This window comes from Salmo salar, chromosome ssa26 (assembly GCF_905237065.1).
Source record: "Salmo salar chromosome ssa26, Ssal_v3.1, whole genome shotgun sequence".
Taxonomy (NCBI): domain Eukaryota; kingdom Metazoa; phylum Chordata; class Actinopteri; order Salmoniformes; family Salmonidae; genus Salmo; species Salmo salar.
In genome coordinates this window covers 7,863,029-7,888,970 of record NC_059467.1, presented here as the reverse complement: position 1 = coordinate 7,888,970, position 25,942 = coordinate 7,863,029, and positions in this window count along the sequence as shown.

The window sequence follows — 25,942 nt, the reverse complement described above, 5'->3', positions numbered from 1 at the left end:
CAGAGCACAACACGGAGGCGATTCTCCAGAGCACACACGTACCAATAATTCCGGTCTACAATTCCCATAATGTATATAATAAACTTGGTATATTATGTAATCTGCTTTTCAATTTTATATAGGCTGAACCAAAATGAAAGCTTCATCCTATTTTAGATTCCTTACAGGGGGCACCATTTGTCGTGTCTTTGGCTATGCCGGATTAAGTGATATGACATGCTAACCTATAAAATCCTTTCTCTGTAATTAATATTACCTGATTAAGCTAATCATGTAAATGTAATTAACTAGAAAGTCGGGGCACCACGGAAGAACGTTTATAGAGCCGTTATCTTCCGAATAAACTCTTAAAATACTTAGTAATATTTTACATCGATAGCAGTCAATATTAACCTCTATGGGCTAGGTGGGACGCTAGCGTGCCACCCGTGGTGCACTCCATCAACAGCAGGTGCATTTCAAGAGCGGCAAATTTGAATCCAAATAAATGTCAAAATTCAAATTTTTCAAACATACAACTATTTTACACCCTTTGAAAGATAAACATCTCCTTAATCTAACCACGTTTTACGATTTCAAAAAAGTTTTACGGCGAAAGCATAAATTTAGAGTATGTTAGGACAGTACATTTACAAGAGTTGTGTGTAATGTTTTGTCAAGTCAAAGACAGGGTCACCAAAACCATAAAACCAGCTAAAATGATGCACTAACCTTTTACAATCTCCATCAGATGACACTCCTAGGACATTATGTTAGACAATGCATGCATTTTTAGTTCTATCAAGTTCATATTTATATCCAAAAACAGCGTTTTACTATGGCATTGATGTTGAGGAAATCGTTTCCCTCCAATAACCGGCAGTCAAGTCAGCGTCACAAATTAAATAATTAAAATTAGAAAACATTGGTAAAATATTATATTGTCATTTAAAGAATTATAGATTTACATCTCTTGAACGCAATCAACTTGCCAGATTTAAAAATAACCTTACTGGGAAATCACACTTTGCAATAATCTGAGCACTGCGCCCAGAAAAATACGGCGTTGCGATACAGGCTAGACGTCATGTTGGGGAGATCTAAAATCGAAAATACTATGTAAATAATCCATTACCTTTGATTCTCTTCATCAGATGTCACTTCCAGGTATCACAGGTCCATAACGAATGTAGTTTTGTTCAAAAAAGCTCATCATTTATGTCCAAAAATCTCCGTCTTGTTAGCACATGATCTAAGCCAGCCGGACTTCTCGTCATGAACGAGGGGAAAAAATATATTTCCGTTCGTTCAAACATGTCAAACGTTGTATAGCATAAATCATTAGGGCCTTTTTTAACCAGAACATGAATAATATTCAAGGTGGACGAATGCATACTCTTTTATAACGTATTGGAACGAGGGTACCCAACATGAACTCGCGCGCCAGGTGTCTAATGGGACATCATCGTTCCATGGCTCTTGTTCGGTCAGATCTCCCTCCAGAAGACTCAAAACACTTTGTAAAGGCTGGTGACATCTAGTGGAAGCAATAGGAAGTGCCAAAATATTCCTCAGCCCCTGTGTTTTTCAATGGGATAGGTTTAAAGGTAATACAACACATCAGGTATCCACTTCCTGTCAGAAAATGTCTCAGGGTTTTGCCTGCCAAATGAGTTCTGTTATACTCACAGACACCATTCAAACAGTTTTAGAAACTTTAGAGTGTTTTCTATCCATATATAATAAGTATATGCATATTCTAGTTACTGGGTAGGATTAGTAACCAGATTAAATCGGGTACATTTTTTTATCCAGACGTGCAAATGCTGCCCCCTAGCCCTAACAGGTTAATGTGTTTGAGTCAATCAGTTGTGTTGCGACAAGGTAGGGGTGGTATACAGAAGAAAGTCCTATTTGGTTAAAGACCAAGTCCATATTATTGCAAGAACAGCTCACATAAGCAAAGAGAAATGACAGTCCATCATTACTTTAAGACATGATGGTCAATCAATACAGAACATTTCAAGAACTTTGAAAGTTTCTTCAAGTGCAGTCGCAAGAACTGGCTCTCATGAGGACCGCTAAAGGAAAGGAAGACCCAGAGTTACCTCTGATGCAGTTGATAAGTTCATTAGAGTTACCAGCTTCAGAAATTGCAGCCCAAATAAATTCTTCACATAGTTCAAGATCCTTGATGAAAACCAGATCCAGAGCGCTCAAGAACTCAGATTGGGGCGAAGGTTCAACTTCCAAAAGGACAGCAACCATAAGCACACAGCCAAGACAACGCAGGAGTGGCTTCGGGTTAAGTCTCTGAATGTTTTGTGTCCCAACCAGAGCCCGGACTTGAACCCCATCGAACATCTCTGGAGAGACCGGAAAATAGCTGTGCAGTGACGCTCCCCATCCATCCTGACAGAGCTTGAGAGGATCTGCAGAGAAGAATGGGAGAAACTCCCCAAATACAGGTGTGCCAAGCTTGTAACATCATACCCAAGAAGACTCAAGTCTGTAATCACTACCAAAGAAGCTTCAACAATGTACTGAGTAAAGGGTCTGAATTCTTATGTAAATGTGATATTTCTGTTTTGTATTTTTAATACATTTGCAAACATTTTTAAAAACCTGTTTTTGCTTTGTCATTATGGGGTATTGTGTGTAGATTGATGAGAGGAAAAAATATTTGTAATCAATTTTAGAATAAGGCTGTAACGTAACAAAATGTGGAAAAAGTCAAGGGGTCTGAATACTTTCCGAATACACTGTATGTGTTTGTGTTGTGTCGGTCATTGTGTGTGTGTTATGTGTGTGTGTGTGTGTGTGTGTGTACATATATAGTGTATGTGAATTTGCATGTGTTTTGTGTGGGAATGTCAATGTAGTGTGTGTGAGTGTGTGTATATGGTTTGTATATATAGTCTAGTGAGTATGTGTAGGGTCAGTGCAAGATAGAGTCAGTGCAGATAGTTTGGGTTCCATTATTTGGCTATTTAGCAGGCTGGCTATTTAGCAGTCTTATGGCTTGGGTGTAGAAGCTGTCTCGGAGCCTGTGAGTCCGATAGACGATGCTCCGGTACCGTTTGCCAGATGGTAGCATAGTGAACAGTCTACGGCTTGGGTGGCTTGAGTCTTTGGCCATTTTTTGGGTCTTCCTCTGACACCGCCTGATATAGAGGTCCTGGATGGCAGGGAACTCGACCCCAGTGATGTACACGGCTGTCCGCACCACCCTCTGTAGTGCTTTGCGGTAAAGGGCAGTGCATTTCTCATACCAAGCGGTGATGCAACCAGTCAAGATGATCTCGATGGTTCAGCTTGTAAAACTTTTTGAGGAACCGAGGGCCCATGCCAAATCTTTTCAGACTCCTGAGGGGGAAGATGCGCTGCTGTGCCCTCACGACTGTGTCGGTGTAACGTGTACGCTAATAAATCGGTAAGCAAGTGAATTTAATAAAGGAGTGAATGTAATAAATAAACTAACATGGAACAAAACAGGAAACATAAATAGCGTACAGACATGCAACATATAAACTGAAACAATAACACATGGGGAAAGAACCAAAGGGAGTAATGGATATAGGAGAGGTAATCAGGAAGGTGATGGAGTCCAGGTGAGTCTCATGAGGCGCAGGTGTGGGTAACAATGGTGGCAGGTGTGCGTAAAAGTGAGTAATCTGGCGACAACGAGCGCCAGAGAGGGGGAGTGGGAGTAGATGTGACAGTCGGTGTGTGTGGTCCATGTTAAGTCCTTAGTGTTTTGGACGTCAAGGAACTTGAACCACTCGACCCGCTCAACAACAGCCATGTTGATGTGGATGGGGGTGTGCTCTTCCTTCTTTCTCCTGTAGTCCATGATTAGGTCCTTGGTCTTATTGACGTTGAGGGAGAGGTTCTTGTCCTGGCACTACACAGGTAAGTCTCTGACCTCCTCCCTGTATGCTGACTCATCTTCTTTGGTGATCATGTGGCAGGCCTACAGCCGTCGTGTCGTCAGCAAAATTGATGATGGTGTTGGAGTCATGTGTGGCCGTGGGTGAACAGGGGACTAAGCACACACCCCTAAGGGGCCCTTTTTGTTGAGGGGCCCCCATGTTGAGGGTCAACCTGGATCCTGGACCCTCAACTGGAAGTCCAGGATCCAGTTGCTGATGGAGGGGTTCAGGTCCCTAGCTTGGTAATGAGCTTGGAGGGGAGTATGGTGTTGAACGCTGAGCTGTAGTCTATGAACACCGTTTTCACATAGTTATTTCCCCTCTTGTCCAGGTGGGAGATGGCAGTGTGAAGGGCAATTAAGATTGCGTCGTCTGTGGATCTGTTGGGGCGGCATGCTAATTGGATTGGGTCTAGGGTGTCTGGAATGATGGTGTTGATGTGTCTCATGACCAGCCTTTCAAAGCACTTCATAATTACAGACGTGAGTGCTTCCGGAGCGCTAGTCCTTTAGGCAGGTTACCAAGGAGCTCTTGGGAACAGAGACAATGGTGGTCAGTTTGAAATATGTTGGGATTACAGACTGGGAAAAGAAAAGTACTGTATAAATTATCATACGTTGAAACAGATTGACTACCAGATACTTCAGGAGTAACTTTGATATTCCCTTTACACATTTAAATAACAAAAAAAGGAATATCTTAAAAACAATTGGGGGGTTTATGCGGTCATGCCATTGACTGCCATTAATGTTATGGTGAAGAAGTAACAAAGGGGGTTTTCTCTCCAAGTTAAACCAGACAGGACAACCAAATATTACTAAAAGTAAGTTAGATGTTTTCCATACAACCCAAAAAATAAGTTGATCCTTTAAAAAAATCTATGTTTTTGATAGCAAAACAAAACATTTGAGTAGATCAAGTTGATAAATGTTGTTATTTCATGCAAAATATAACTTCATTTTAAATTCATAGAATTTCAGATTATTTTCATAATCATAGGCCTATTAGAAATATAACATTTTTTTTTTCTTCTTCATTTTGAATTATGCTTGGGTCTCACAGGGTTAATGCTGAGAAGCATCACGTCCCAATTGTTTAAGTCTTTTGGTATGAATGAACTCGGGATCGAACCTCCACCCTTCCAATTGCAGCGTAGACACTATTCACAAGGCCACTGATTTAGCCCACAGACATTAGCCAACAATAATTGGTCTGAAAGCAAATATTTATGCAACCACAGTTCAACTTAATACACCCTTAGGGGGATTGAACACAATTCAATAACATTGATAGAGACCCCTAATTAAACACACCAGCCACAGTAGGCGTTATTGATTATAATATTCGGTGCTAAGCCAGCAGTAACAATAAAAAACAATTAATACATATTAATGTCTCACATTGAATCAAGCCAGATCAATAACAGGATTGTGAAATGATTGTCGACCATATGTGTACGTAACAAAATGTGGAAAAAGTTAAGGGGTCTGAATACTTTCCGAAGGCACTGTATGTCCAATAGCAGATGGTAGCAGGTGTCCATGTTAGATTGTTAGATAAAAGTAACCGCCTATCCTGGTCAAGACCTAATAGTTTTCCTCTCTTTCTACATTTGTTTCCTTGTAATGACTGATGACTGAGACATAGTGTGGATCTCCACCACATTGAATTCCATGACTTTTCTATAGAACTCCACTTATGGCCTGCATTCTACCCATACTGGTAGAATGCAGGCCTGCCATACACATGTTCACACGTGGGATTCATTTGTTCTGCTAGGACTGTGTGTATCATGTTGTTCTATACATCACTTACAACCTTCGTGTGACCATGACCCAAGATGGTTTGTTATCATACTGTCCGCCTTGCCCCTTACATACATCACCATGGCTGAGTCATTACCGTAGCAACATGTTGTGCATTCTATGGTGTCTCCTGGTGGTCATTAGCTGGACTCTGATACTCTCTTTAATTGCTATTTAGTATTTACTCTTCCTGGGGTCCAAACAGGAATAAAACAATTACAATACAACACAACAAAACAACAGCCTACATCATAATTAAAACAATACCTCATACAATACATTATTACATTATTATACAATGGGTGTGTCTAATCCTGGATGCTGATGGGTTAAAACAGCATTCCAAACAGTGTCTAGTCCACAAGTTACCACCGGCTAAGGCTATGAAGTTGAAATGCCTATTTACTCTGTTCCATCTCACTGTGCAATCCACTGTCTCATCAGCCCAGCCAGACAATGTATAAGCTTGATCTCCACTGTAAAAAGCATCTAGACATTATCTCCCATTTCTTTTAGACTAGCAATTGGTTTTCAATAGTGGAGATTTGTATAAAACTTGTGGTCTGTCTCTCTGACATTTGCAACATTGTTTCAATATTGAAATTCGATCTCCAGCTGTCCCTTAGCAAAGAACGTGTAGGGGACGGGTGTCGGGACGAGAAAGACAGGCAGACAGCTTTTCTCAGCCAGTTGAAATCATGAATCAGCATCATTTTCATGGACATATAATAAGAAATGTCAATGGAAAACAGTTCAAACGAAACACGATGCAGCTAGTTTGCAGTCTTTCCAGCTTTAGTTTGAAACGATTGTATTAGCTGTGTTGTTGGCTAGCTCGTCTGCACATTTTCTATGCCAGGTGAAGTCACGCATCATTAGCTCATTCTTATGAATGTATCCAGATAAATGTCGCTTAAAAACAGCTTAAACAAATGCAAATGCAGCCACTTTGCTGTTATTCTGGATGCACTGTTTGACGTGACTGTAAATTAGCCGTAGTTGACTAGCTAGCAAGCAAGGGATAAGAACGTTGCCAGCCAGAATGGCAATGGAACATTTAGAATGAACGAATCAAAATTAAATGAATCAAAATACAGTTTTTAATGAAAATATGTCAACTTCATCTCAGACCTAACAACACCCTTGCCAATATATCCTCCAAACACCGGCTTCGAGGGCATTATCACTTTTATACAACGGGTTGCCAACATATTCAAATAATGATTGACATATTTTCATTACATTTTTTATTTTGATTCATTTATTCATACTATTTCATCCTTCCACGAGATATAGTCCTGACACAAATCTAAGGTTGCTACCCAGGATTTCTACCCAGGCATTATCACTTAAATACTCTATTATTACGAATTACAATATTAAATGTACAATAGAGTGTGTGTGGTAGAGTGTGTGTGCGTATGCATATGTGTGTGTGTCTCTCTTCACAGTCCACGTTGTGCCGTGAGGTGTTGTTTTTATTCATATTTTACTGCTCGTTTGAGTTACTTGATGTGGCCATGGCTATATGTAGTAGTGTGTGTTTCCCAGAGTCTATTCTGGACATGGGGACTGTGAAGAGACATGGCATGTCTTGTGGGGTATGTATGGGTAGGGACAGAGAGTGGTGGAGGGACAGAGAGTGGTGGAGGAGAGCCATGGGGGCAGTGAAACTGGGGAAAAGGTAACTAGGCAACAGGATAGATAATAGACAGTAGCAGCAGCATGTGTGTGTCTGTGTGTATGTGTGGATAGGTGTGTGTGTGTGGCGTCAGTATGCATGAGTGTGCCTGCTATGTGTGTGTGTATGGGTGTGTGTGTGTGTGTGTGTGTGGCGTCAGTATGCATGTGTGCACCTGCTATGTGTGTGTGGGCGTATATATTGTGTGCGTGTGTGTGTCTGTGTGCATGTTTTTGTTGGGATGTCAGTGTACGTATGTGTGAGTGTGTGGGTCCAGTGTGTGTGCATAGAGTCAGTGCAAGAGAGTTAGTGCAAAAATGGGTCAATGCAGGTAGTCCATGTTTACCATTTGATGAGCTGTTTAGCATTCTTGTTTAGAAATCTTATGGCTTGGGGGTAGAAGCTGTTCAGGGTCCTGTTGGTTCCAGACTGTGCACTGGTATAGCTTGCAAAGAACAGTCTATGCCTTGGGTGTCTGGAGTCTTTGACCATTTTTGGGGTCTTCTTCTGACTCCGCCTGGTGTAGAGGTCGTGGATTGCAGGGGCTCGGCACCAGTGATGTACTGGGCTGTACTTATCACCCTCTGTAGCACCTTGCCTTGCAGCTGCCATACCAAGCGGTGATGAAGTCAGTCAAGATGCTCTCCGTTTCCTGTAGTCCACGATCAACTCATTTGTCTTGCTGACATTGAAGGAGAGGTTGTGGTCCTGGCACCCCACTGACAGATCTCTGACCTCCTCCCTATAGGGTGCCTCATCGTCGTCAGTGACCACCGTGTCATCAGCTAATTTTATGGTGTGTGAGTCGTGCGCGGCCATGTAGTCGTGGGTTACCCAGGAGGGGACTAAGCAAACACCCTCACCTTTTGATCTGTTGGGGTAGTATGCAAATTGGAGTGGGTCCAGGGTGTCTGGGATGATGTTGTTGATGTGAGCCATGACCAGCCTTTCAAAGAATTTCATTGCTATAGATGTTAGTGCTACAAGGCGATACTCATTTGGGCAGGTTACCTTGGTGTTCTTGGGCTAGGGGACTATGGTGATCTGTTTGAAACAAGTTGGTATTAGAAACAGGGTCAGAGGTTGAAAACGTCAGTGAAGACACTTTCCAGCTGGTCAGTACATACTCTGAGTATGCGTCCTGGTATTCTGTCTGGCCCTGCAGCCTTGTGAATGTTAATCTGTTTAAAGGTCTTACTCACATCGGCTACGGAGAGCGAGATCACACAGTCGTCTGGAACAGCTGTTGCATGGTTCAGTGTTGTTTGCCTCGAAGCGAGCATAGAAGGCTTGTAGCTCATCTGGTAGACTCGCGTCACTGGGCAGCTCGAGGCTGGGTTTCCCTTTGTAATCCGTGATAGTTTGCCAAGGCAGCAGCTACTCTTCCTGGGGTCCAGCAAATTGAGGCAGTGATACAATTTAAAAAATATTACAACACATTCACAACAGATTTCACAACACATCAAGTGTGTGCCCTCAGGCCCCTACTCCACTACCACATATCTACAACACAAAATCTATGTGTACGTGTGTGTATATTGCGTATGTTATAGTGTGTGTGTGTATGCATGTGTCTGTGCCTGTGTTTGTGTTGCTTCACAGTCCCCGCTGTACCATACGGTGTATTTTAACTATTTTTAAATCATATTTTACTGTTTGCATGAGTTACTTGATGTGAAATAAAGTTCCATGGCTCTATGTAGTACTGTACGCCTCCAATAGTCTGTTCTGGACTTGGGGACTGTGAAGAGACCTCTGGGTGTCCGAGTAGTGCCAGTAGTTCAAACAGACAGCTCGGTGCATTCAACATGTCAATACCTTTCACACATACAGGTAGTGATTGAGCCACGAGAGATTGACATGCAAATTATTAGTGTTAGCTCTCTGTGTACATCCACGGGCCAGCCGTGTTTCCCTGTTCTGAGCCAATTGCAATTTTCCTAAGTCCCTCTTTGTTGCACCTGGCCACATAACTGAACGGGTGTGACAAAACTAGGGCCTGTAGGGCCTGTCTTGTTGATAGTGATATTTTTGTCTTTGTTTACGAGTAGGCCCAGGCAAAATTGCATATGAATGGACAGAGGCTAATTTGGATTTCCAACTAAAATCAAAATCTTGATTCTCCCTGAAAAGGCCTATCTGAGATGATAAAAGTGTGATTGCATTGTTATATCTGCCAGGTAATTTCCTGTCCAAAGTCACCAGTGTGACTTTTCTCAAACGACCTCCTTTTTTTAATCAGTGCTGGGTTTTTACCAGCTGGGCTAGTTACAGGCGAGCTGGGGATATGTTTGCATAAAACCACCCAATCGTGTCCCCTTAGACAGAATCCTATAAAACCATCAAACACGGATGGCTTGTGAACACACATCTAACATGCAGGGTTTTAATATTACCTGTGCAACACTCATGAAACACCCTCTGGTTCCATTGGAGGTGCGTTCAGGGCACTCATAGAACGTGTTTATTTATTACATTTTTTATTTAAACCTTTATTTATTCAGGCAAGTCAGTTAAGAACAAATTCTTATTTACAATGACGGCCTACCCCGGCCAAACCCTAACCCAGATGACGCTGGGCCAATTGTGCGCCGCCCTATGGGACTCCCAATCACGGCAGTTTGGATACAGCCCAGGATCGAACTAGGGTCTGTAGTGACGCCTCTAGCACTGAGATGCAGTGCCTTAGACCGCTGGATCACTCGGGAGCCCTAACCCTTTATTGCAGTCTGATGTGTTTAATGTGTGTTAGCTGGCATGTTTAACAGGCATGTAGTGCTTTTACACCCAATGCGTGTGGTGTGTAACACCTTTTAGCCATGTCATGGTTTCACTGAGGTCTGTCCGATTTCAATCAGGTGTGTGTGTGTGTGTGTGTGTGTGTGTGTGTGTGTGTGTGTGTGTGTGTGTGTGTGTGTGTGTGTGTGTGTGTCTGCTCGCGTGTGTGTTAGTATGCATGTATGTTTGTGTAATCACGTGTCCTATTCCATGTATGCATGCGTTTACACAGGCAGCCCAATTCTGATATTTATTTTTACACTATTGGACCAATCAGATGAGCTTGGAAAAATATCTGATGTCAAAAGACCAATTAGTGGAAAACAAGATCAGAATTGGACTGCCTGTGTCAGTCACAAGAGATCTGAGGGTTGTTATTATTATGGTGAATATGAACCATACCTTCCCCCTATCTGTGGAACAAAGACCTGCACAATCGTACAGAGAGACAGACTCGTATGTATGTGTGGGAAGAAACAGTATGTGTGTGTGTGTGTCAGAGGCACATAGTACAGTACCAGTCAAAGGTTTGGACACACCTACTCATTCAAGAGTTTTTCTTTATTTTTACTATTTTCTACATTGTAGAATAGTAGTGAAGACATCAAAACTATGAAATAACACATATGGAATCATGTAGTAACCAAAAAACCACTAAACAATTCCAAATATATTTATGTTTTAGATTCTTCAAGGTAGCCACCCTTTGCCTTGATGACAGCTTTGCACACTCTTGGCATTTCTCTCAACCAGCTTCATGAGGTAGTCACAGTTTTGATGTCCTCACTATTATTCTAAAATGTAGAAAATTGTAAAAATAAATAAAAACCCTTTAAAGGGTAGGTATGTCCAAACTTTTGACTGGTACTGTATATATATATATATATATATATATACATACACACACACACACACACACACACACACACACACACACACACACACACACACACACACACACACACACAGAAACACACACACATACATAGTACAAAGCGCGTGGGTGCACACACACTCGCACACACGTACAAACACACACTTTGATCTAACAGACTTTGGCAGTCCATTGAATGGAGCTGCCATTTCTGCACAAGCCTGATGCTCTTTTTCACCTCCTCTATGTACCCTTTAGGTATTTTTAGGCCCTTACATCCTTGTACTGCAGCGTATAATGATTTATCACACACAGAGACCTAGTTATGAGTCAGTCGAACACTATAAAAATAACAGATCTGTCACACCGTGATCTTTCACCTGTCTTTGTGATTGTATCCACCCCCCTCCGGGTGTCACCCATCTTCCCCATTACCTCTGTGTATTTATACCTGTGTTCTCTGTTTGTCTGTTGCCAGTTCATTTTGTTCGTAAAACCTACCAGTGCTTGTTTCCCTGCTCCTGCTTGTTTTACTGCTCCTGTTTTCTAGTCCTTCCCGGTTTTGACCGTTCTGCCTGACCTGACCCTGAGACTGCCTGACGTTTTGTACCTCAACCCATTGTTCTGGCAAGCCTTTATCTTTATCTTTTCTCCTCCTGTCCTCATCTCCTCCATCTACCGCCTTCCTCTCCTCTTCTCTCTCTTCTCCAGCCCTCTCCTCCTGCCCTCCTCTCTATCTATTACTCCTCCTCATTTCCTTCTCACTCCTCTGCCCTCCTCTCTTCCATCCTCATCTCTTTTGACATCTAGAAGTTGAATTGTTTTCCAGCATGAGATTTGAGTAAACACACCTACAACATTGAAACAGAATCTAACCAAAACCCACATTAATTCATCAGTCCATGTGAGCAATATCGACTTGTTTTATTATTCATTCATCAATATTGTTGGTTTCCTTATCCATATTGTTTACTCATTTACTGCGGCTATGTTGATTGATAGGGTTGCCGGTTGACAATGCCTCAGTATATAGTAACAACTTTATGAAATATACATTTGTTTATTACAGAACATTCAGAAAGTATTCAGACCCCTTGAATTTTTCCACATTGTGTCTACATTACAGCCGTATTATAAAATGTATTCAATTGTTTTATTTCCTCATCAATGTACACACAATACCCCACAATGACAAAGAAAAAACACGTTTTTGGAAATTCTAACAAATGTATATAAAAAAAAACCTGGAAATATCACATTTACATAAGTATTCAGACCCTTTACTCAGTACTTTGTTGAAGCACCTTTGGCAGTGATTACAGACTCGAGTCTTCGTGGGTATGACGCTACAAGCTTGGCACACCTGTATTTGGGGAGTTTCTCCCATTCTTCTCTGCAGATCCTCTCAAGCTCTTGCAGGTTGGGTGGGGAGTGTCGCTGCACAGCTATTTTCCGGTCTCTCCAGAGATGTTCAATTGGGTTCTAGTCCGGGCTCTGGCAAGGACATTCATGCACTTGTCCCGAAGCCACTCCTGCGTAGTCTTGGCTGTGTGCTTATGGTCGTTGTCCTGTTGGAAGGTGAACCTTCACCCCAGTCTGAGGTCCTGAGCGCTCTGGATCAGGTTTTCATCAAGGATCTCTCTGTACTTTGCTCCGTTCATCTTTCCCTCGATCCTGACTAGTCTCCCAGTCCCTGCTACTGAAAAACATCCCCATAGAATGATGCTGCCACCACTATGGTTCACTGTAGGGATGGTGCCAGATTTCCTCCAGATGTGACGCTTGACATTCAGGCCAAAGAGTTGAATCTTGGTGTCGTCAGACCAGAGAATATTGTTTCTCATGGTCGGAGTCTTTAGGTGCCTTTTGGCAAACTCCAGGCTGTCATGTGCCTTTTACTGAGGAGTGGCTTCTGTCTGGCCACTCTACCATAAAGGCCTAATTGGTGGAGTGCTGCAGAGATGGTTGTCCTTCTGGAAGGTTCTCCTATCTCCACAGAGGAACTCTAGAGCTCTGTCACAGTGACCATCGGGTTCTTGGTCACCTCCCTGACCAAGGCCCTTCTACCCCGATTGCTCAGTATGGCCGGGCAGCCAGCTCTAGGAAGAGTCTGGTTCCGAACCTCTTCCATTTAAGAATGATGGAGGCCACTGTGTTATTGGGGAACTTCAATGCTGTCACAATTTTTGTTATATTTCCCTAGATCACTACCTTGACACAATCCTGTCTTGGAGCTCTACGGACAATCCCTTCGACCTCATGGCTTGGTTTTTGCTCTGACATGCACTGTCAACTGTGGGACATTATATACACAGGTGTGTGCCTTTCCAAATCAAGTCCAATCATGTGAATTTACCACAGGTGGACTCTGAATACTTATGTAAATAATGTATTTTTGTAAGTATTCTTTTCTACATTTGCAAAAATGTCTAAATACCTGTTTTCAATTTGTCATTATGGGGTATTGTGTGTAGATTGCTGAGGATTATTTATTGTTTTAATCCATTTTAGAATAGGGCTGTAAAGTAACAAAATTGAATAAGTCAAGTGGTCTCATTACTTTCCGAAGGCACTGTACATTCTTATCTCCAACTCATCTTCTGTCATTTTTTCTCGCTCTGCCTCTTTCACACACACACACACACACACACACACACACACACACACACACACACACACACACACACACACACACACACACACACACACACACACACACACACACACACACACACTTTTCAGAAGTGATTCATCCTGGCAAAGTAATTCATACTGGTTACTGTTGCTTCTGCATTCTGTGTGTTTTTTCCTACGGTTTACTGTAGGTGTAAATGAGACAGGTTGAGAGGTGCCATCAGGCAACACTGGTGAGTGTGTCGGATACTTTTGAAAGCTTTGGAAAAAAGTGAGACTAAATTGCTGTAATAGTTGATGGTTTTGTAATGTATGTAGAAAAAAAATAGAGAGGGGAGGAAGACTAAGGATGAATGTGTGTGTATATATGTGTTTTTGTGTTGTGTGCTGCCGAAGAACACTGTTCCCAACCGAGGAAAGTCACTTAGACTAACATCCTGAACCCTCTAAACTCCCTCTCCTCATTGCGCTGAGTTGATGTGTGTCCTTTCCAACACCTATCTGTCACGGCTGTTGTCGGTGAATGAGGACCAAAACGCAGCAGGTACGTGAATGCTCATCTTGATTTTTAATTCATCTCAAAAATGAACATACAAAATAACAAAACACAAAAAACGAACACTCGACAAATAAACAGTCTGGTAAGGCACAAGGCTATACACAGAATAATCACCCACAAATCACACATACAAACACACCCTAATATATGGGACTCTCAATCAAAGGCAGATAGACAACACCTGCCTTCAACTGAGAGTCCCAACCCCAATCAACCAAACATAGAAACACACAACCTAGACTAACCATAGAATTAACTAAACATAAACCAAAACCCGGAATTACTAAATCAAACACCCTTTACACAAACACACCACCCCGAACCACATAAAACAAATACCCCCTGCCACGCCCTGACCAAACTACAAAACAATTAACCTTATATACTGGCCAGGACGTGACACTATCTCTGTGTCTCATCACATTCTCCTAACTAATACAGAGAAGTGGCAGAGTGAAAGAGATTAATATAATGTTGTCGTTGCCATCAATATCCTGTCCCGTCTCTTCACTCCTCTGTGTGGCAATATCCAAATGCATCTGTTGCAGTTTTGCTGAGATGAGATTACATTTGGTGGTAATGGGATGCCATTCTGTAAGCAGAGATAAATTACCATCTGTTTTACTCCTACTTTCTTTCTCTTCTCATTATGGGGGTGGCAGGTTGCCTAGTGGTTAGAGCATTGGGCCAGTAACCAAAAGGTTGCTGGATCAAATCCCCGAGTTGACAAGGTGAAAATCTGTTGTTCTGCCCCTGAACAAGGCAGTTAACCAACTGTTCCTTGGTAGGCCATCATTGTACATAAGAATTTGTTCTTAAATGACTTGCCTAGTTAACCAACTGTTCCCCAGTAGGCCGTTGTTGTAAATAATATTTTTAAAAGTATTATTATCTCTTCTCTCACCACCTTTCCCTCGTCTCTCCATCCTCTCTTTTTCTTGTGTATACCGTCTATCTTTTTCTCTTCCTCCATTCTGTCTCCAAGTCTCTCTCTCACCCTTTCCCTCTTTCACTCGCTCTGTCTCTCACCTCCTCCCTTCCCCTCCCTCTCATCTGTCTCTCCTCTTTCATCACATAACACCGCATAACTCCACTGTGTATTGCAGTGAAAAATTGCATTCCACCTGATGCAATCTCTAGTTGCAGTAGTTTGTATTGGACATAGTGTTGTTTTGGATAATGTGATGACCCAGCCATCTACAATGCTATGGTTTGTGTGTATTGTTCTTTTGGATGAGTAAAACCGAGCCCCATGTCATACAGGGACACAGTGGTGGGCTGCAGTATACTGTACCACTGCTCCGCTCAAGAACAGAGGGCAGCAAGACACCTACGTTACCCAGAATGCCTGTGGGCTGTGTAGGCAGCAGCACTGTTTGATAATGCACTCTTTAATTAATTCATAAACTTTTATTCTCATTTAACAACAATAACAGATTGTCTGGAGAATGTCAACACAGTAGCACATTATTTCCCCCTAAGAGGCATTAGTAGAAGACAAAAAGGAGTTTTACCAATTGAACAACATCTAGTGCAGGATAAATCAATGTTAGACTTTACATAGCTGGCCATAAATGGATGTAGCATTTTATTTTATGGGTTGGCTACTAACCCAGTGCTTTATACTTCAATACAGATAATAATACGATTAGGCTATATTTTTACATTAAAAATCAAAAGTCTGTGAAATTTCCAGTCATTCCAATTAAGACTTGTAAATGTGGAAATATAGATTAGTAAAATAATACCTGAACATAAAGCCAAAACGAAGGGCTTTTTAATCTACTCTGCTGTTTATGTTATTGTTTTTAAAGGGATAGTTGACCCAAATTACAAAATGACATATTGTTCAGGTTTCCTGGATATTACGAAAGGTGTCCCTTGATTCTGGGTCCTGTACTTTTTACTGTTTACATTAACAATATTGATTTGTCTTTAAAATACTGTAACCTGCACTTGTATGCAGATGATACTGTTGTGTATGCTATTGCCCCCACGGTTGACCAGGCTCTATCTGAACTACAGTCTGCCTTCATTGTATTACAGAAAAATAGGTAAAAACTAAGTATATGTTGTTCTCTAGAGCACATAAAAATAACTCTGATGAGTTAAGCATATGTACTTTGGATGGTGTCCATATTGATCGTGTCCCTGCCTTTTAAAAACATATTGATGACTTAGTTTAGAAGCTGAGAATGAAAATGTGATTTTTCTATATTGTAGAAATAGGTCCTGCCTCTCGCTAAATAGTAGAAAGCAGATTATTCAGTCGACGTTCCTATCGGTCCTCGACTACGGTGACATCATCTATATTAACAAAACTGCCACTTCATTAAAGCCGTTGGTATGATTGCGCCGACAGAGATGGTCACCTCACTTCACGTTCTTAGGAAACATATGCAGTATTTCGTTTTTTATGTATTATTTCTTACACTGTTACCCCAGGAAATCTTAAGTGTTATTACATACAGCCGGGAAGAACTATTGGATATAAGAGCAACGTCAACTTACCAACATAATGGCCAGGAATATGACTTTCCCAAAGCGGATCCTCTATTTGGACCACCACCCAGGACAATGGATTGGATCCCAGTAGGTGACCCAAAACAACGGCGCCGCAGAAGGGGCATCGCTCACCGCTCCCGAGTATACTACTAGCCAATGTCCAGTCTCTTGATAACAAGGTAGACGAAATGCGAGCAAGGGTTGCCTTCCAGAGAGACATCAGAGATTGTAACATTCTCTGTGTCACAGAAACATGGCTCACTCGGGATACGTTGTCAGAGTTGGTACAGCCACCCGGTTTCTTCACGCATCGCACCGACAGAAACAAACATCTCTCTGGTAAGAAGAAGGGCAGGGGTGTATGCCTTATGATTAACGAGTCGTGGTGTGATAATAACAACATACAGGAACTCATATTATTCACCTGACCTAGAATTCCTTACAATCAAATGCTGACCGCATTACCTACCAAGAGAATTCTCTTTGATTATAATCACAGCCGTGCATATCCCCCCCCAAGCAGACACCTCGATAGCCCTAAAAGAACTTCATTAGACTCTATGTAAACTGGAAACTATATATCCTGAGGCTGCATTTATTGTAGCTGGGGATTTTAACCTGTTGGGTCTAGGGGGCAGCATTTGCACGTCTGGATAAAAAAAATGTACCCGATTTAATCTGGTTACTAATCCTACCCAGTAACTAGAATATGCATATACTTATTATATATGGATAGAAAACACTCTAAAGTTTCCAAAACTGTTTGAATGGTGTCTGTGAGTATAACAGAACTCATTTGGCAGGCAAAACCCTGAGACATTTTCTGACAGGAAGTGGATACCTGATGTGTTGTATTGACTTTAAACCTATGCCATTGAAAAACACAGGGGTTTAGGAATATTTTGGCACTTCCTATTGCTTCCACTAGATGTCACCAGCCTTTACAAAGTGTTTTGAGTCTTCTGGAGGGAGATCTGACCGAACAAGAGCCATGGAACGGTGATGTCCCATTAGACACCTGGCGCGCTAGTTCATGTTGGGTACCCTCGTTCCAATACGTTATAAAAGAGTATGCATTCGTCCACCTTGAATATTATTCATGTTCTGGTTAAAAAAGGCCCTAATGATTTATGCTATACAACGTTTGACATGTTTGAACGAACGGAAATATATTTTTTCCCCTCGTTCATGACGAGAAGTCCGGCTGGCTTACATCATGTGCTAACGAGACGGAGATTTTTGGACATAAATGATGAGCTTTTTTGAACAAAACTACATTCGTTATGGACCTGTGATACCTGGAAGTGACATCTGATGAAGAGAATCAAAGGTAATGGATTATTTACATAGTATTTTCGATTTTAGATCTCCCCAACATGACGTCTAGTCTGTATCGCAACGCGTATTTTTCTGGGCGCAGTGCTCAGATTATTGCAAAGTGTGATTTCCCAGTAAGGTTATTTTTAAATCTGGCAAGTTGATTGCGTTCAAGAGATGTAAATCTATAATTCTTTAAATGACAATATAATATTTTACCAATGTTTTCTAATTTTAATTATTTAATTTGTGACGCTGACTTGACTGCCGGTTATTGGAGGGAAACGATTTCCTCAACATCAATGCCATAGTAAAACGCTGTTTTTGGATATAAATATGAACTTGATAGAACTAAAAATGCATGCATTGTCTAACATAATGTCCTAGGAGTGTCATCTGATGGAGATTGTAAAAGGTTAGTGCATCATTTTAGCTGGTTTTATGGTTTTGGTGACCCTGTCTTTGACTTGACAAAACATTACACACAACTATTGTAAATGTACTGTCCTAACATACTCTAAATTTATGCTTTCGCCGTAAAACCTTTTTGAAATCGTAAAACGTGGTTAGATTAAGGAGATGTTTATCTTTCAAATGGTGTAACATAGTTGTATTTTTTAAAAATTTGAATTTTGACATTTATTTGGATTCAAATTTGCCGCTCTTGAAATGCACCTGCTGTTGATGGAGTGCACCACGGGTGGCACGCTAGCGTCCCACCTAGCCCCAAGAGGTTAACAAAGCTAATCTGAAAACAAGGCTCCCTAAATTTTTTCAGCATATTGAATGCGTGACCCGGGCTGGCAGCATTCTGAATCATTGCTACTCTAACCTCCGCGACGCATACAAAGCCCTCCCTCACCCTCCTTTTTGAAAATCTGAGCACGACTCCATTTTGTTGCTCCCAGCCTATAGACAGAAACTAAAACAGGAAACGCCTGTACTCAGGTCTGCTCAACACTGGTCCGACCAATCGGATTCCACGCTTCAAGATTGCTTCGATCACGTGGACTGAGATATGTTCCGGATAGCCTCAGACAACAACATTGATGTATACTCTGATTCAGTGAGCAAGTTTATTAGCAAGTGCATCAGTGACGTTGTACCCATGGTGACTATTAAAACCTTCCCCAACCAGAAACTGTGGATTGATGGTAGCATTCGCGCAAAACTGAAAGTGCAAACCACTGCTTTTAATCATTTAAATGTTTTTGTTTTTCATTTCACCTTTATTTAACCAGGTAGGCTAGTTGAGAACAAGTTCTCATGTACAACTGTGACCTGGCCAAGATAAAGCAAACCTTATACACACTTGTGTGTATAAGGTAATCATGGCAAGGTGACCGGTGACATGACCGAATGCAAACAGTGTAGCTTTTCCCTCTGCAAGGCAATCACATCACGGACAAACTGAAATGGTCCACCCACACAGACAGCGTGGTGAAGAAGGCGCAACAGCGCCTCTTCAACCTCAGGAGACTGAAGAAATTTGGCATGTCACCAAAAACACTCACAAACTTTTACTGATGCACAATTGAGAGCATCCTGTCGGGCTGTATCACCGCCTGGTATGGCAACTGCTCCGCCCACAACCATAAGGCTCTCCAGAGGGTAGTGAGGTCTGCACAACGCATCACCAGGGGCAAACTACCTGCCCTCCAGGACACCAACACTACCTGATGTCACAGGAAGGCCAAAAAGATCATCAAGGACAACAACCACCCAAGCCACTGCCTGTTCACCCCGCTATCATCCAGAAGGCGAGGTCAGTAGAGGTGTATCAAAGCTGGGACCGAGAGACTGAAAAACAGCTTCTATCTCAAGGCCATCAGAATGTTAAACAGCCATCACTAGCATTGAGTGGCTGCTGCCAACATACTGACTCAATCTCTAGCCACTTTAATAATAACTAATTGGATGTAATAAATGTATCACTAGTCACTTTAAACAATGCCACTTTATATAATGTTTACATACCCTACATTACTCATCTCATACGTATATACTGTACTCTATACCATCTACTGCATCTTGCCTATGCCGCACGGCCATCGCTCATACATATATCTATATGTACATATTGTTATTCATTCCTTTACGCTTGTGTGTATAAGGTAGTTGTTGTGAAATTGTTCGATTACTTGTTAGATATTACTGCATGGTCGGAACTAGAAGCACAAGCATTTCACTACACTCGCATTAACATCTGCTAACCATGTGTATGTGACCAATAAAATTTGATTTGATATATGCATTTTATAATAGCACACTGCGCTGTTATACAGGCGATAACTTTAGTACTAATCACTGCATCCTCTACCAGAATGTTGGTTGGCCCTCTTTGATGTCACGTAGGTTGTTATGTTTTAATTTATAAAGCCCTTTTACAAAAAGTCCCACTGTACCTAACATCTTTCCTAAACTTTAGACATGCGAGTTACCACACCCGGACTCAGGGATGGTTATCTCTGGAAATTCCTTTGGTCTCTACTGAGTTAGGTAAATCAGCTTTTAGTTTTCTTGCACTTTATTTGTAGAACAATCTTCAAAATGTTCTTAAATTTGATGTTTTGGTGCCTCTAGGGTAATTCAGAAGGCTGATTGAGGACCTTATTACTGATGAATGTGTTTGTTTTTTATGACCATGTTGTTCTTTCTGCTTACATTTCGTATTTATATTGATGTCTGTATTTTCTGTAATTTATGTTATTTATGTAATTCAGGGCTCATCTGTAAAAGAGACCAAGGAAACCAATGTGTAATTTTGCTATCTGCGTGAACTATCCCTTCAATGGAAGACTGATTGGGCCAATTGATTGAAAACATGGTTGAAAAATAAATGCTGCTCTCATGGAATCAGAGGCATTTGGTATGTAACCATAGTGAAAGGGAAAGGGGGATACCTAGTCAGTTGTACAACTGAATGCATTCAACTGAAATGTGTCTTCCACATTTAACTCAACCCCTCTAAATCAGGTCTCTGACTTATAGTTAGACTCGCTCAAGCGGAACAAACTTTTTCAATGCTGATTTGAATGTCATGGACAAAACAAAAGTATTTTTTCACAAACATCCTTTTTGAATTTAAAAGTAATCCTAGAGTTAATCGTCTAGTTTTACAAAATACATTCGTTTTTTTGCTGATAACATAACGGATTACAGTTACAGTTTTTTGGTAATTAGTTACATGTAACTGAGTACATATAATCCGTTACTCCCCAACCCTGATGACTTAATTACATTTTATTTTAATTTAGCAACTGTTATTGTGTACTTTCACTCTTGTTAGTTCCATCTTCGGTCTTTAATGAACTATAAAGCTGCTATTCATATGAGAAGAAAAGCATGTCTGGACAATGTCAGCAATTACAGTGCACCTTAACTCTCTTTTGTGTCAAACAATCTTCCATTTTTTGTTAATTGATCAAGTTATATTATTATCTAAAAACTGTTTATGTGAGAAAAACACCCAGCTTGTCTAGAAACGGTCAGCAGTTGTGTCCCTTTACTCTCTTTCGTTCCCTGCGATCCTTCGTTTTCAGTGAACTAATCAAGTTTTACTTCCATAAAACAGCTGTATGAAAACCAAAAACGTCTCTAAGCATGCCAGAATGCCAACGGTTATAGTCTAGCTCCACGGAACTGCACTTGTTTCACTGTCTTTACGCAGAGCTGTGAGAGTAAGCCAATCTAACGTAGTGGGATTATGATGGGAGCAGCTGTAGGTGTTTCTCTTTCTGGTAACTAGGAGCCGGGAGCGATCAGAGTTCTCCTGCTGCCCACTCCACAGAAGCAGGCCTTTTATCTGCTTGCCTGAGTGTGATATTCTCTGATGGAATCCAAAGCCAACATCACAATGGAGCTAAGCACTGTACTGTGAGGACACCGTTTGGAGATGTGTGTGTGTTCAAGGTGTGTGTGTGTATTTTAGGTTGTGCGTAAGGTACAGTAAATGTGTGTTCAGTTCACTGCTATTGTGCTGAATCACTCACCTAGCTTCCTCCTCCTCCTCCTGCAGGTGTACCCTGTCCCCCCCTTGTCCCCCTCTTGCCCCCCTGTCTGGTGGGACGTCCCGGTCGAGCAACCTGTCCAGATGGGCCGGTTGGGTAGAGGACAATGTCCACTGACCCTGTCCCCCACTCCTGTCCCTCTCCACTGGAGCTGTGACAGAGACTCTGGAGGGTCAGAGATCTTTGCAGGGAAACAAGGATAAAACTCAATGTTTGCACTAAGATATGTCTTTTAAACTTATGATTTAATGCAGTTCACATGCTCATGTCCAAAGTTATTCAGATAGTCACAAGCAGAACTTTTTCATAAAAATTGTTATCAGTTAGTGAAAAGAGGGATAATTCCAGTAATGGATTGGTTATCTCCAAACTCTGAGGCCATAAGAGGACTGTGCAATACATTACATTTTACTCAAATTATAAATGCAGTCACAAGACTCAATCCCCAAGACATCTCTAAGTCAACACTTATTGATGTTATTCTAACAAACAATCTGCATAAATACTCGGCCGTTGGTATTTTCACTAACGATTTAAGTGATCATTGTGCAGTTGTTTGTATTAGAGACACCAACATCCCCAAAGTGCCCTATTGGTTCATAGTCAAACAACATTTTACACAGTTCTGTGAGCAGGCATTCATGCATGAACTTTATGCATGCAACTGGGATAGGATTGCACTTATCCAGATATTGAAGAGGCATTCTCCTATTTTCAGTCTGTTTTCTGCTGTCTGTGACAAACACGCCCCTCTCAAAAAGTACCGGGTAAACGGTAGAGACAATCCCTGGTTTACAGGGGAATTATCTGATTTTATCCATAAACAAAATACACAATGGGCCAAAGCCAGGAAGGGTAATTCTCAGGCTGAATGGCAGTTATTCAGGGCACTGAGAAATAAGTGCACCTTGTTAATAAGGAAATGCAAATCTAGCTTCTATTACGAATCTACCAAGGAAAACCTCAATAACCCGACAAAATTATGGAAAACCATTAAATCCATGAATGCTAGCACGAAATCCTCTGGTCTTCCGCTGAAATTGACCTCAAATTGAATGGATGTGACTGACACGAATAAACTGCTTGACATGTTTAATGAGCATTTTGCTAAAGCTGGGCATTTATTTGATAATGAACTCCCTCCTAACATCTCAAATGAGGCTGTGAATGAAACTGCTGCATGCCGGCCTATGGTTCATCCATTTCATTTTGCCGAGATTGAGCTTTCAGAAGTTGTAAAGGAACTCAAATCTATTGATATTAAGAAAGCAGCTGGCCCGGATGAATTAAACCCATATTTTCTCAAAATTGGTGCAGAGATCATTGCTGCCCCTCTCACTCACATATTAAATCTTTAATTGGCGAGTAATACCAGTCCAAAAGTCTGGAAAGCAGCCTATGTCACGCCTTTACATAAAGGTGGAGATCCGTCCCAGTTGGATAACTATCATCCCATATCTAAACTGTCTGCAGTGGCAAAAGTTTTGGAAAATCTTGTGAACTCACAATTGAAAGACTTTCTTTATAATATCAGTTATCTCAGTTCCAGTTGGGTTTTAGAGCCAAGCATAGTACAATTACTGCTATAAGTAAGGTTGTAGGTGATATTCTAGATGCTCAAGACAAGAATAATCACTGTGTTTCACTTTTTATTAACTTATCGAAGGCCTTCAACACTGTTGACCATGCCCTGCTGTTGAATAGACTAAGAAAGGTTGGTTTAAGTGTTGATGCATTGGATTGGTTCCAAAACTACCTTTCTGACAGAACACAGTGTGTAGCTCAGGAGGGTAGGAAATCTGTGTTTCAAAGGCTTACAAAAGGAGTTCCGCAGGGCTCAATATTAGGTCCGATCCTTTTTTACATTGTGTATAAATTATATAGGGAAGACTGTTGGCTGCAAATCTCCATCTGTATGCTGATGACACAATTATTTATTCTAGCTCATCTAATATTGAGAAGGCTTTTCAGGACTTACAGTTGGCCTTTGATGTTATTCAAAGGCACCTTTTCCAATTGAAACTTGTGATTAATCTTCCCTGAAAGTAAACAGATGGAGTCACTTGTCGATTTTAACTATAACAGGCCAGCAAATTGATAGGGTCACCTCCTATAAGTATCTTGGGATTTGGTTAGATGAAAAGTTGAATATAAAACAGCACATTGATAACTTGACCAAGAAACTGAAATTGAAATGGGGTTTCTATTTCAGGAACAAATCTTGCTTTTCAATGTTAGTCAGAAAATATCTTGTTCAAAGCACTTTTTATCAGTGCTGGATTATGGTGATATTGTCTATATGCAGGCCTCAGTAAGTACCTTGAAAACTCTGGACACAGTGTATCATGGTGCTTTAAGATTTATTACAAATGCTAGATCACTCATCCATCACTGTGATTTGTATGCTATGGTGCAATGGACCTCTCCCTCCACCAGGAAGCTAAAGCACTGGTACACTTTTGTGTACAAGGCATTGATGGGACAACTCTGTTCTTTACTGACCAGATCAGTCACTCAATATAGTTTTCATTCACAGCCGCTGCTGTCCTTGTCTGTTCCTAAGGCTAGAACTGAGATGGGGAAGAAATATTTTGAGTTCATTGTGTTTTCTATTGGTTTTCTATGGGAAACTGGATTTATGAGGCTCATGGTTGCAGTTCCTATGGCTTCTACTAGATGTCAACAGTCTTTAGAAATTGGTTGATGTTTTTCCTTTGAGAAATGAAGAAGTACGGCTATTCAGAATGAGTGTCAAGGCAAGTGGACTCTTTTGTTTAGGGCGCGCGACCTGTAGCTCCCTCCACTTTGATTTTATCCGCTATTGAACACAGTATATTCCGTCTTAAATTTTATCGATTAATTACGTTTTAGGATACCTAACGTTGGATTAGGAAAGTTGTTTGAAATGTTTGGACCAAGTTTACAGGTAACTCATTAGATAATTTGTAGTCATGTTGGGCGAGTTGGAAGCAATTTATCGAACAAAAGGACCATTTGTGATGTTTCTGGGACATATTGGAGTGCCAACAGAAGATCTTCAAAGGTAAGGCATGAATTATATCATTATTTCTGACTTTCGTGTCGCACCTCCCTGGTTGAAAAATGTTTGTCATGCATTTGTATGATGGGGCGCTGTCCAGATAATCGCATGGTTTGCTTTTGCCATAAAGCCTTTTTGAAATCTGACATGGTGGCTGGATTAACAAGAAGTTAAGCTTTATTTTTATGTATTACACTTGTGATTTCATGAAAGTTAAATATTTATAGTAATTTAATTTGAATTTGGCGCTCTGCCATTTCACCGGATGTTGTCAAATTGATCCCGCTAAAGGGATTTGATCCCTAAGGACACACTGCTATTTCTCTGTTTTGCCTTCTTGCCAGGTTGCCCTCACACAATAGGTTTTTAACCTCAATGGGTTTAACCTGGTTAAATAAAGGTTAAATAAAAATGGCAGATACTAACAGTATTTTACTGTTACCTGTTCTGGTGTTTTTCTTTCTTTTGCCAGTATTTTCTATTGACGGGCAAGCACATAATCACCTAGCAGGAAGTGTTTATCTATGTAGCTATTTATGAATTTACTTCATTTGCACACAGAGATAAACACTGGATATGGCCCACGAAAGAAAATATTTTGTTACTTTTGCCAAGAAATTTAATTAAATTAACTGGTGTTACATGCCACACACCAATAATTTAAGTTATGGAAATGTTTATTTTTCTCATCTATTTCTGCATCTGTAGAGTGAAAGTGAATGTATCGAGTATCGCAATACTGGTATTGTCCCGACTCTAGTTGATACTGTATCTCCAATCTATGCAGTCTCGCTGACAACAGCATATGAAGGTCACAGCAAACAACAG